The 11,233-nt window shown below is 39.0% G+C and overlaps 1 pseudogene; it reads right to left on the reverse strand.

Moving 5' to 3' along the window:
• Positions 1–6,610: 6,610 nt before the first annotated feature.
• Positions 6,611–6,708, reverse strand: LOC145573415 (small nucleolar RNA R71; annotated as a pseudogene).
• Positions 6,709–11,233: the final 4,525 nt, after the last annotated feature.

The following is an 11,233-nucleotide window of genomic DNA, read 5'->3' on the forward strand; positions in this document are numbered from 1 at the left end:
CAGAAGCTCTTGAGGTATAATGATATACTCTTTAAACTTCCCTCAAATGGAATTAATGCTAGCCCATCCACCCAAGTTGACATTCCCATATCCCATGGATTTCTTTATTTAAACAAACCAACCTCACTCATCACTCCTACTTCCTCGGTTTTTTCCAAAAAAACTCAAAAGCTTTTCAACTCCTTTTCAAGACACATGGAGCTCCCCAATTCTCTTGCTGAGCTGTTCGACTTTTCTCCCCCAACCAGCGACATTGAGTCGTTGCTTTCAACCCCCTCGGTCCCCTCCAACCTTGATAAGCTCCTTCTTCCAAAATTAGGTGACATAGACCTCTTGGAGATTGGTGATGCGGCTTGTGTCATTTGGGACGTTAATGGGCTGGTGGGATTTACCAGTTTTTTCAAGCAAAGTGGTCCACCATCTAGAGGTAAGCGTTTCTCGGCTCCTGATTTCATATATTCTGATGATTCAGACTGCTCTTTTGAGTCTTGGGATGAGCTTGGTAGGATGATTGAACCTATCTTGAGGCCCAAAACAAAACAAGCCTCGAAAGTAGCCCACTTTGATGCATTAATTTCAAAACCCCAACAACCACAAAAATCAGTGCTTAAAAACCCAACTAGCTTTCCCAATTCACCAAATTCCTTTTTCTCTGCTGCCTCCTCTTTGGATCACTCTCCAAAATTAGATCTATCCAAACACATGGCCAGAATTAGTGATTTGAACATCTCTCCCAGATCCTCAGATTTGGAAGGGGAAGGGCTCCTACCAAAGCCCACTGTCAGTATGGGCTTGAAGGCCAAAGGCAAGGTAATGCATGTATAGGACCAAGTGGGCTGATGAGTGTCATTTATGGCACTCATAGGGTAGTCTTTTAGGTTATTTATTTCCTCTTTTCATGCTTTCTTCTCTTAATTTTGGTCCTTTTTCCTTTAGTTTCTCCTTTTCCTCTTTTCTTTATGATTCTCGTGTTTTTATCGTGTTTTTCCTTTATTTGGCTACTTTTCCCTTTTATTTCCTTCCTTCGTTTACTTGTGTAGGTATTGTGAGAATCACCTTGGCAAAGGATTCAATTCGGGACCTCAATTATCAAGCAAGGAAGAAGCATTTGGCTAGAGAGGGCTTAGAGAGGCCTTGGAGAGGCCTCGGAGAGGTCTCCAAGGCAATTCCAGCAGGCCGCGGGCGCGGGCCCAAGTTGCTCAAAAGTGCCAAATCGAGGCAGGAACTTGCCGCGGTTGCCCCGAGGGCTCTCCGCGGGCGCGGGTAAAATGGAGAGACCGCGGCCCCCCCTGATCAGTCTTTAGGAGCAGGGGATTAGCCATGGGCGCGGGTGTCATTGCCGCGGGCGCGGGTCCCTGATGCCGCGGGCGCGGGTACTACCCAGATAGCCCGCGGAGGGTTTCGTACCCATTTCTCCGCGGGCGCGGGTCTATCGGGAGAGGGCGCGGGAGCTGCCGATTTTTTCTTAGCTTATAAATAGAAGTGTATTTCCTTTTTGAAACCAACTTTTTGATAATATTTCATTAGCTTAGTTTTAGAGAGAGAATTTAGAGAGAAGTTAGAGAGAAGTTCTTGGTTTTGGATTTGTAACTCAACATTTGATCAATCAAGTTTGGATTTCTTCATTTTCAATCATCAATTTTAGTGAGAATCTTTTCCTTCTTTCATCTCTTACTTACTTGCTATTTGATTTATGCTTGATGCTTGTTTTTCTTTGGATTTGAGTTTGATATTATTGAATACTTTGATTTCTATTAGATTTTGATATAGAATGATGATCAATGCAATTTCTAGTTATTTGTTCTTGAATTTCACCATGATTAGTGAGTAGATTAGTTGCTAGGGAAAGGGGGAAGCATGTTTGATTAATGGAATTGCTAGTTGATGCTATTTGATTGATTGATTTGTTGCAATTAAATTGGTTGACATAGTTTTGCATGAGATTGATTAGACTAGGATTGATCACCCTATAAGATTAATCTAGATTGCATTGCAACTCTTAATGACATGAACAATTGATTTGAAGGTTGCTCAAATTGATTGAGTTTGTTTGTGATTCTTCTTGGTTTGCCTCTCATAGTGACCACTAGATTGGCCTATAGGGGATAGCATTTGAACTCTCTTGATTGCTACTATTGTTTGTCCATTGCAATACTTGAATTAATTGATTGAGCTTTAAACTAGCATTATCATTGATCTTGCATGTGGAACCCATATCCCTAGTGTTTAGACCTTTGATTACTTTAAACTTGTTTTAGTTCACTTTAGTACCAACCATAATCTCAATTTCGTCTTCGAGGTAGCTTGACTTAGACTTTAGTTTGCATCATTGCATTCCCTTGGGATCGACCCTTAACTTTCCCTATATTCATATAAGGTCGTTAGGTGTTTACAAATTTAGTTTGACTTGGGGAAAGGGTAGATAACGACATGCATTTTCCTCTTGTCATGGGCCAGCAAGGTAAGGATGAGAAAAAAGGCCTAGTTTCAGTTAGGCCCACGAAAAGCATTTTCTGGAAGCCTAGTGGGTTCCTGTTGGAGAACTTTAAGCGCGATGAACCTAGTGGAGTGAAGATAGGCGGGCCCAAGGGATAGCCCAGTGGAGTCAAGGGGGGAATCAATTCAGTCCTGGATCTCAACTTAGATACAAAGGAACAGGCCCAGGAAGAGCCCAATCTTGACAAGGCTAGGGGAAAAAAGAGAAAGAAGACCAGGGTCTATGATGAGTGTTATTTAGGGCACTCATTTAGCCTCTTTTAGGATGAATTTTAATTGCTTTTATAGCTCTTTTGTCTCTTTTTCTTTAGTTTTACTTGTTACTTCTCTAGTGCTTAGTTGTTTTCCCATTTTCTTGCATTTCTTAGGTTTATTTTGCATTTTCTCTTTTATTTGTTTACTTTTCTTTGATTTCAAGAGATTGGTGATGTTCAAGGAGCTCAATGGCTTTTTCTTGGGATTTCTAAGGCTCAAGATGAAAGCCGGTCTCTCCCTTTGAAGCCCAACTGTCAAGGAGTGAAAAATCCAAGTCTTCTAGGCCACGCTCTCAAGCTGCGTGGGCATTAAAAATGGTGTTGAACCCACCGTGGAGGCCTTTGGAAAATGCCACCCCCAACATGCATCAAGTAGAACGCATGGAAGCATCAACAAACGCACGAGAAAGTCCTCCCCTGCTCCCAGGCGCGGGCGCGCAAGGCTAGGGCGCGGCCACGCAAGAGTGAGGTGCGGCCGTGCAGCTCTCCTCCCATATTCTGTACCCATTTCATTGTGGCCGCGCATGATGAGGAGAGGGCGCGCCTATTGGGTTTCTTTTTGGACATCTAACTAACTTCTCCTTTGTTAGTTTTATTATATATAGACTTTTCTTCTTTTTAGAGAGAGGGAATGAATTTAGATGAAGAAGAATTAGACTAGTTTTAGAGAGAGAAGCTCAAGATTTTGGGAAACTTTGTTCTTAGATTTTAGAGAGAGAAACTTGGTAATGATGATTGCTGCATTTTGATCTTCACTCACTTTGATATCGATCAAAGTTTTGTAAGAATTCTTTTCTCTTTAACGCAATTTTAGTGTTTGATTTTTGATATATTGTTGAATTTCTATAGTTTGTTTGATTTGATTGTTGATATTTGGATTGCAATGGTGATGATGAAATTGATGATTAGTTTAGTTCTTTTCAATTTTACAATGTGTAGTGAGTAGTTCCTTTTCTAGGGATGTGGTGAAGCATGTATGAATGATAAGCTATTGCTAATTTGGGGGGTTTTTGATTGATTGGATAATGTGATTAAATTGGTTGATGGAATTTGTGCATGTGTTTGTTTTGATGAGGAGTAGCTAACCTTGATTATCATGCTAGATTGTATAGTAGTTTTCAATGATACGAAGCTATTATTATCGATTAATCTTGTTTTGCGATTTTCCTTTGAAGTCATCTGTAGAGACTGGGAAGGTGAATTCTAGGTCATTTGAAACTAAAAACCCTCCAATCAAACTAAAAATATAACCAAACCTACACCTAGTAATAGGGCAAGTTCGGGTCGAACCACTAGGAATGGGGGAAAATTTGCTACGACCAATGTCAAGCTACTTCGAAAGGTAAGATGGTAGTGTAGGTTATCTAATTCAACTAATCAAACCAAGTAAATCAATATATCAAGACACTAGGGATTTAGGATCCACATGTACTTGCAATGGACACACACTAATCGGGCTGGAGATTGATTAATTCGAGTATTGCGAGGGAAGATAGACAATGCAATCAAAAGAGCTCGACAAGCTATCTCCTAGAGCACTAACTAGCGCCAACTACGAAAGACTCTAACTAGGAACGTAACTAACCAAGCTGAATCGACAAATGCGAGCTACAAATCAATTGTCCGTATCAAAGTAGACTCACAATGCAATCTAGTATGACAATTAAAGTTAGCTACTCTTTAACTAATCACACACCTACATAAAATCAATCAACCAAGTTAATCTCAATGCTAAATTAATCAAAACACCTAATTAGATATGATCCATCACTCAAACATGCTTCACCACATCCCTAGCAAGTAAACTACTCACAATCCATGGAAGAAATCAAGATCAAAACTAAGCTAATCAACAAATTCATCATCATTATTTCAATCAAACAAATTCAATGAACTAATCAATAAACTTGAACAATCAACAAAACAATTGAAATCAAAAGCTAAAGATTGCATTAAAGTAAAAGAAATCCTTACAAACTTTGATGAAATAAAACGAAATGTGCTTAGATTTATCAATCATCAATCATCAACCATGAATTTCTCTCTCTAAAATATAATCTAAACTATTCTCCAATTCTTCTCTAATGAAAATCTCTAACCTCCAAAATTCCCCAATGAATTCTCCCTTTAAAAATCTCTAATCTCCAAAAATTCTCTAATGAATTCCCCCTCTAAAAATAGAAGAAAAATCTATATATAGTAAAGCTAACAAAGAGAAGTTGGCTAGATCGTCCAAAATAGACCCGTACAGGAGCGGCCTTCTTCAAGAAGATGTGCGGCCGCGCAAAAGAGGGTACGGAACAGGGGGAGCAATAGGCACAGCCGCGCCGCCACACTGCGCGGCCGCGCCATTGTCGCTCGCGCTCGCACCTAGGAGCAGGGCAGTTCTCTTCCCCTACAACTTGACTCTCCTCGTGCGCTCCACTTGGTGTGGTTGATGAACACGGAACATGGAAAATCCAAACACCTTGACGGTGGGTTCAACACCAAAATTGGTGCCCCCACGACTTGAATGCACGGCCTAAGGAAACTTGGAACTTGCACATCTCCATACTTGGGCTTCAAATGGAAGACACTAAGCATCCCAATCAATGCAAAACCCGGGAAGAAACTTCGGGAATCCTTGGTCAACGATCTTAACCTGAAAATGAAAGAAAACAAACAAATAAAAGGGAAAAAGAGAAAATAAACCAAGAAATACACGAAAATGGAAAATCAACTAAGGAAAGTGCAAGCTAAAGAAATAAAGAGCAAAACTAAGGAAAAAGGAATGAAAAGAGCTATAAAAGCAGTCTAAAATCACCCTAAAAGAGAACAAATGAGTGCTATAAATTACGCTCATCAGAGACCTCTAGCTTGACCCTAGGAAATAGCTTTATAATTGATTTTGATTGTAAAAACCGTTTTCCCTCGCATTGCTTAATTGATCAATTTCCCGACAAATTTGCAAGTTTATTGTGAATGCATGAGGATCCTAAATCTCTAGTACTTTGACATTGATTTCCATTGTTAGCTTTGATTTTGGAATAGCTTGACTAGAGACCTTACCTTATACCTCATTCCCTTGGATTTGACCCTGACTTACCCCTATACTTAGGGTTGGGTTTGGTTATAAATTTGGTTTGATCGGGGGATACATAGAACTCAACGACCTAGGTTTTCCTCTCATAAAAAATGGCGCTGTTGACGGGGAATGGCATGGTTACTTGCTATTGTTAACTAAGTCTATTCCATTTTACTTAAAAAATAGAAAAAGATTTTCTTTCTTTTAGGCTACATTTATACCCGTGTTATTAATATTTTGCTTTGAGATTTGTATGCGTAGGGCACGAGATCGAAATTTAGTGCCATTTGATCCGAAAATTGAGAGGACTATAACAAGGATAAGGGATGCTAATCGTTCCTCAAGCTCAAGTCCCTCAAAAGAGGAAGACCATCAAGAAGAAGAAGAAGAACGAGAAAGCATGGGTGCTAATCCGAGAGTAGCATTGAAGGAGTTGGGAACTCCGGGAGCCTATAGGTTTGAAAGTGGAATCGCTCCTCCTACGACACCGGCAAATGACTTTGAGATAATATCGGCGATGATTACTTTGATAGAGAGGCGTCAATTTAGTGGAGCCAAGCATGAGAGTCCCCTCAACCACCTTAAGGAGTTTGAGAAGTATTGCAATACCATCAAGGTGAATGGGGTTACTCAAGAGTTCATTATTCAACTTAAACTTTTCCCTTTTTCTCTTATTAGACGTGCTCTAGAGTGGTTGGACAAAGAGGTGAAGCCAAACTCTTTGAGAACATGGGATGAAGTGACTAAGGAGTTTCTATCTCGGTTTTACCCACAAAAGAAGACGGCCGAAGCAAGAGCTCTCATTCAAAGCTTCAAGCAAAAGCCCAATGAAAGACTTTATGAGGCATGGGAGAGGTATAAGGAATACCAAAGAGAGTGCCCACATCATGGGATTCCCACCTATCAAATCATCCAAATCTTCAATGGAGGTCTAAGTCCTCAAGGAAAATCTTGCTTAGATGCTAGTGCTAGAGGCCCTATCATGAACAAAACGGAGGATGAAGTGGTGGACTTAATTGAAGATGTGGTAAGGTATCACATGGATTGGCAAGAAGGTGAGAGAGAGTCGACAAGCAAGAGTGGTTCAACGGTGTATTCAATCGACCATTTCAATGTCATCAACAATTTGTCCTCACAAATTTCAGACTTGGGAAAGGAGATGACCTTGATCAAAGCAAAGCTTGAAAGTGCTTCATCACAAGCACCAATTCTTCCTTCCCAAATAAGGGGAGAGGTACATCTTCTAACTCAACTCCTCCTTTTACTTCAAACAATATGCCAAATGGATGTTTGGTTTGTGATGTATGTGGATCTTATGACCATGATTCTTCTAATTGTCCACATGCTTTTGATAATTGTGATGATGTTGATAATAATGAATGTGAACAAGTGAACTTTGTTTCAAACAATAACAATGGGCAAAGAATTAATGGACAAAGGAATTTTGGGATTAGAAATTCTCACCAACAAAGGAGCTTTGATAATTATAACCAAAATGGTGGTTATAGGAACCAAGGAAATCAAAATTTCCGAGGCAACCATAACAATCAAGGCTATAATAATCAAATTTAAGGTCAAGGGTATGGAAATCAAAGCCAAAATCAAGGATATGGTAATCATCACCAAAATAATGGCCAAAATCAAAACCGGGGTAATTGAAGCAACCAAAATCGGGGTAATTTTCAAAACAATAATAAAAGGGGACCCCCACCCAGATTTGCTCCAAGAACTCAAGGTAATGGTGACAATTCCTATGCCAAACTTTCATGTTCTAGGACTACTTTGGAAGAAATCATTAAGAACCAAATCAAGATTTTGAACACTTACATGTCGGTGAGTGACAAGAACTTCAATGAGATGATGACACACAACAAAATTCTTGAAACAAAAATCACCTAATTAGCAAACACCTTGAAGGAGAGTGTGAATGCTAGCCCTACTTCTTTACCCTCTTAAGGAGTTGATCCTAAGAAACCGGTGTATTCTATCACCACATGCAATGAGTAGTAAAGTGCTTGAAGAGAGTATTTCTAGGGAGAGTAAGGAGGGTGAGAAGGTGAGTGATTCATGTGAGAAGAAAGAGCTTGATGTGTCAAGGAAGGTGAGCCAAGATGCCAAAGAGGAAGAGAAAATTGATGAAAAATTGCATGAGGATGTTATCAAACCCAAACTTCCATATCCTCAAAAGGTTTTGAGAAACAAGATTGATGATCAATTTGGGAGATTTCTTGATATTATTAAGGAAGTTCAACTTTCTATCCCTTTTTACCGAAGTTATGACACAAATGTCAAGATATTCTGAGTTCCTTAAGAAAATTTTGAGTGGCAAGAGAGAGTGTAATGAAGTGGACTCGGTAAAAGTTGGGGAGTGTTGTAGTGCTTTGATTCACAATGACTTACCCGAAAAGATGAAAGATCTGGGTAATTTTTCAATCCCTTGCAATATTAATGGAAAAATGTTTCAAAGTGCTCTTTGTGATCTCGGTGGTAGTGTTAGCATAATGCCTTATTCCGTTTTTGATCAAGCTTAAGCTAGGTGAGCTTCTCCTAACCAACATGATCTTACATTTGGCCGACCGTTCTATTAAGTTTCCTAAGGGAAGAGTTGAGGATGTCCCCCTCAAGATAGGTGAGTTTACAATTCCCGTTGACTTCATTGTGCTTGAAGTGGAGGAAGATGACAATATACCTATCATCTTAGGGAGATCATTCTTAGAGTTGATCCTATCATTACACTTTTTTTATAAGAAACAAGTACGGAGTCGCCAATGAGTTTTAGGAAAACTCATAAACCTCGTTCATGCCTTCCTACCAAGTAGAGTTCAAGGGATATTTAGCACGAATCTTAAGTTTACCCATGCCCAAATTGGTCTACGAGTACCAGAAATGAGTTCGGGAGTGAGGGTACTAAATAACGTTCCTTTTAGGGAGGAATCGCTATTCTAGCCCTAGTGCGGCCTCTACTAGCTCTTCCTTTTTCACAATTTCATCACCAAACAATATATGCAAAGTGATACCTAAAACTAAGTTAGTTGATTTTATTTACAAGCATTAATCACATAGGAATTACATTGCAAAAGTCATTATTCTTTTGTTATTCAAATTCGTGAAAAGAACAAGAAATAAACAATGTTCGCATTGACTTAGGTGATAAAACAATCAATTAATTATTCAAATTCTAGTCTTGATTAACACAAGAATACTATGTGAATTAAATTAATTAAAAGTTTTTTTAAAGTAATCAAAAAACACTATTTATTCAATTAAAATTATTTAAACAATAAAAATAAAGTGATTTATCTAAGTGCTCAGGAAACTAACCGTTCTTCTTTTATGTTAAATCTCCGTTTAATGCATTTATGGACTTTCTTTCTCCTTTGTACCTCCAAGGGATTTAATGGATTCAATTAGGGTCGAAAAGTATTTGGGAAGAGAGAAGAAAAGTAGTATGATAGTAAGAGAACTTGAGAGATTAGGATTTTGAGAATGCTAGGGTTAGAATTCTATTTTTTCTGTCCCCTTTAGGGTTGAACGAAGACCCCTATTTATAGGCATGGGAATTTAGGTTTAGGGTTTTAGAGCTGCGCCATCAGGTGGCGCGCACAAATCTCTGAGTCGCGCTGGGTGTCGCACGCATCACAATGACTTGCGCGTGCCAGGCGCGCGCAACTCGGTTGCGCTCGGTGCGGTTTGCCTTATACGAAAACGTGTTTTTAAAACTTCCATAACTTTTAATTGTAATGTTGGATTAAGACGTGTGAGATATCATTGGAAAGATCTGAATGTCTATTTTACAATTCCATTATAATTAGGTTAAAATCTATTTTGGATTGAAAGATATGGCTATTGGAGTGCAAGGGTGTCGATTTTAGGGCCCGGTTTAGTGTTTTTATTATCACTTCTTCGTTTTAACTCGGAATTGGGCTTATAATATACTGTTGGAAAGCTCTTTGAAAGAGCTATACATATGTATTCGCCTTGCATAGAAATTTTATGCTTGGTTTAACTTGTTGGCTCGAGTTTTAACAATGTAAAATCTATTGGATCCAATCATTGCATTTGATTCATTTGGGTCCGTTATTAATCAAGTTTAAACATGTATGAGCACGTTTTAGGCCAAATTAGTAATTGGAAAAGGTTCTAAGATAACTTGGTCTCAATTATGGGTTTTAACTTATTTCATAATGCATTTCGTAGTTCATAAATACTTCAACTTTGATCTAGCATGAAGAACATGTTTTTGTAACATCATCGCACTTCCTGTTGGAACAAGAGGCCAAAAGTAGATGTCTAAAGTTAGCCCCCACTTTGATCGAGTCCAGAATAAACGACGATCAAAGTAGCCAAGGAAATAAATCCGAGACTCATTATGCGAAGTTCCATAAAAATAAGAAATCTTTCAGTAGTGTTGAGAATGTCGAAATTATCCTCGATTCGCTAAACGTTCAAGACAAATAGCTGCTAAGACTAGAAAAAGTATTTTCTAGACTTAGTGAACTAAAGAATCTAGATTGATCCTTTGCAAATGTAGAACGCTTTTACAAATAAAGGCTGTCCTAAATGAGGTCACGTCATGAGAAGATATCGGTTTAAAAAAGAGTAAAGAGGATGACATCCTCTTAATTATGGCATCGTTGATCTAAAGTCCCTCGATATGTCATTAAAACTTTATTCCATGATTTTAACAAGTTTAAAAGATGATAAAAGAAGAGGTGTTTCGACATTCGTAGCCTAACACGTGAATAAAGGTTTTGACACTCGCTTGCCAAAACACAGCATTCGGGGTCCACAAGATAGAAATACATGTCTCAGGACTGGAGGCATATATCCAAATCTAGTGAGAGAGAAGAAAATTGGCAACTCCCTCAGCAGTTTTTTCCACAAGATGAAAACACGTGTCTCAGGACTGGGGCACGTGTCTAAATAGGTGCGACTTTGCATGTCGCTCTTTATACAGGGGTGGACGGACACCCTAACTGTCCGGTATGCCAGCAAGCTTACTAACTACCGTATTTGCTTCCAATCGAGAAGTGTCTGTTCTCGATTAATTCGGCGCGCCAGTCGACTCGTTTGAGCTAACGCCTACAGAAAGACAGATAATTCTACCGTTTTCGTTACAGGAGGTAGATCACGTTGCTGGGAAGAGGTGAAATTTTATGCAACACCTACGCCATAGAATTTTACGCTGTATGATAATGCCATCCTTTTTGCTGTGGACGCAATAAAGAAAGAAAAGAATGTGACATTTCTAAAGTCAGCATAGTAAAATGACAAACCTGTCTATAGGAGCTTTTACGTAAAGCACCACTATGGAACATTTTAAGACACGCTCACGAAAAACGTCCAAAACATATGCTTAGAGCAGGCACGAAGCACGGTGTGCATGCAGGATGATGCAATAAGATAACAAAGAAGAAAA

Source organism: Chenopodium album, chromosome 12 (assembly GCF_948465745.1).
Source record: "Chenopodium album chromosome 12, dcCheAlbu1.1, whole genome shotgun sequence".
Lineage (NCBI taxonomy): Eukaryota > Viridiplantae > Streptophyta > Magnoliopsida > Caryophyllales > Amaranthaceae > Chenopodium > Chenopodium album.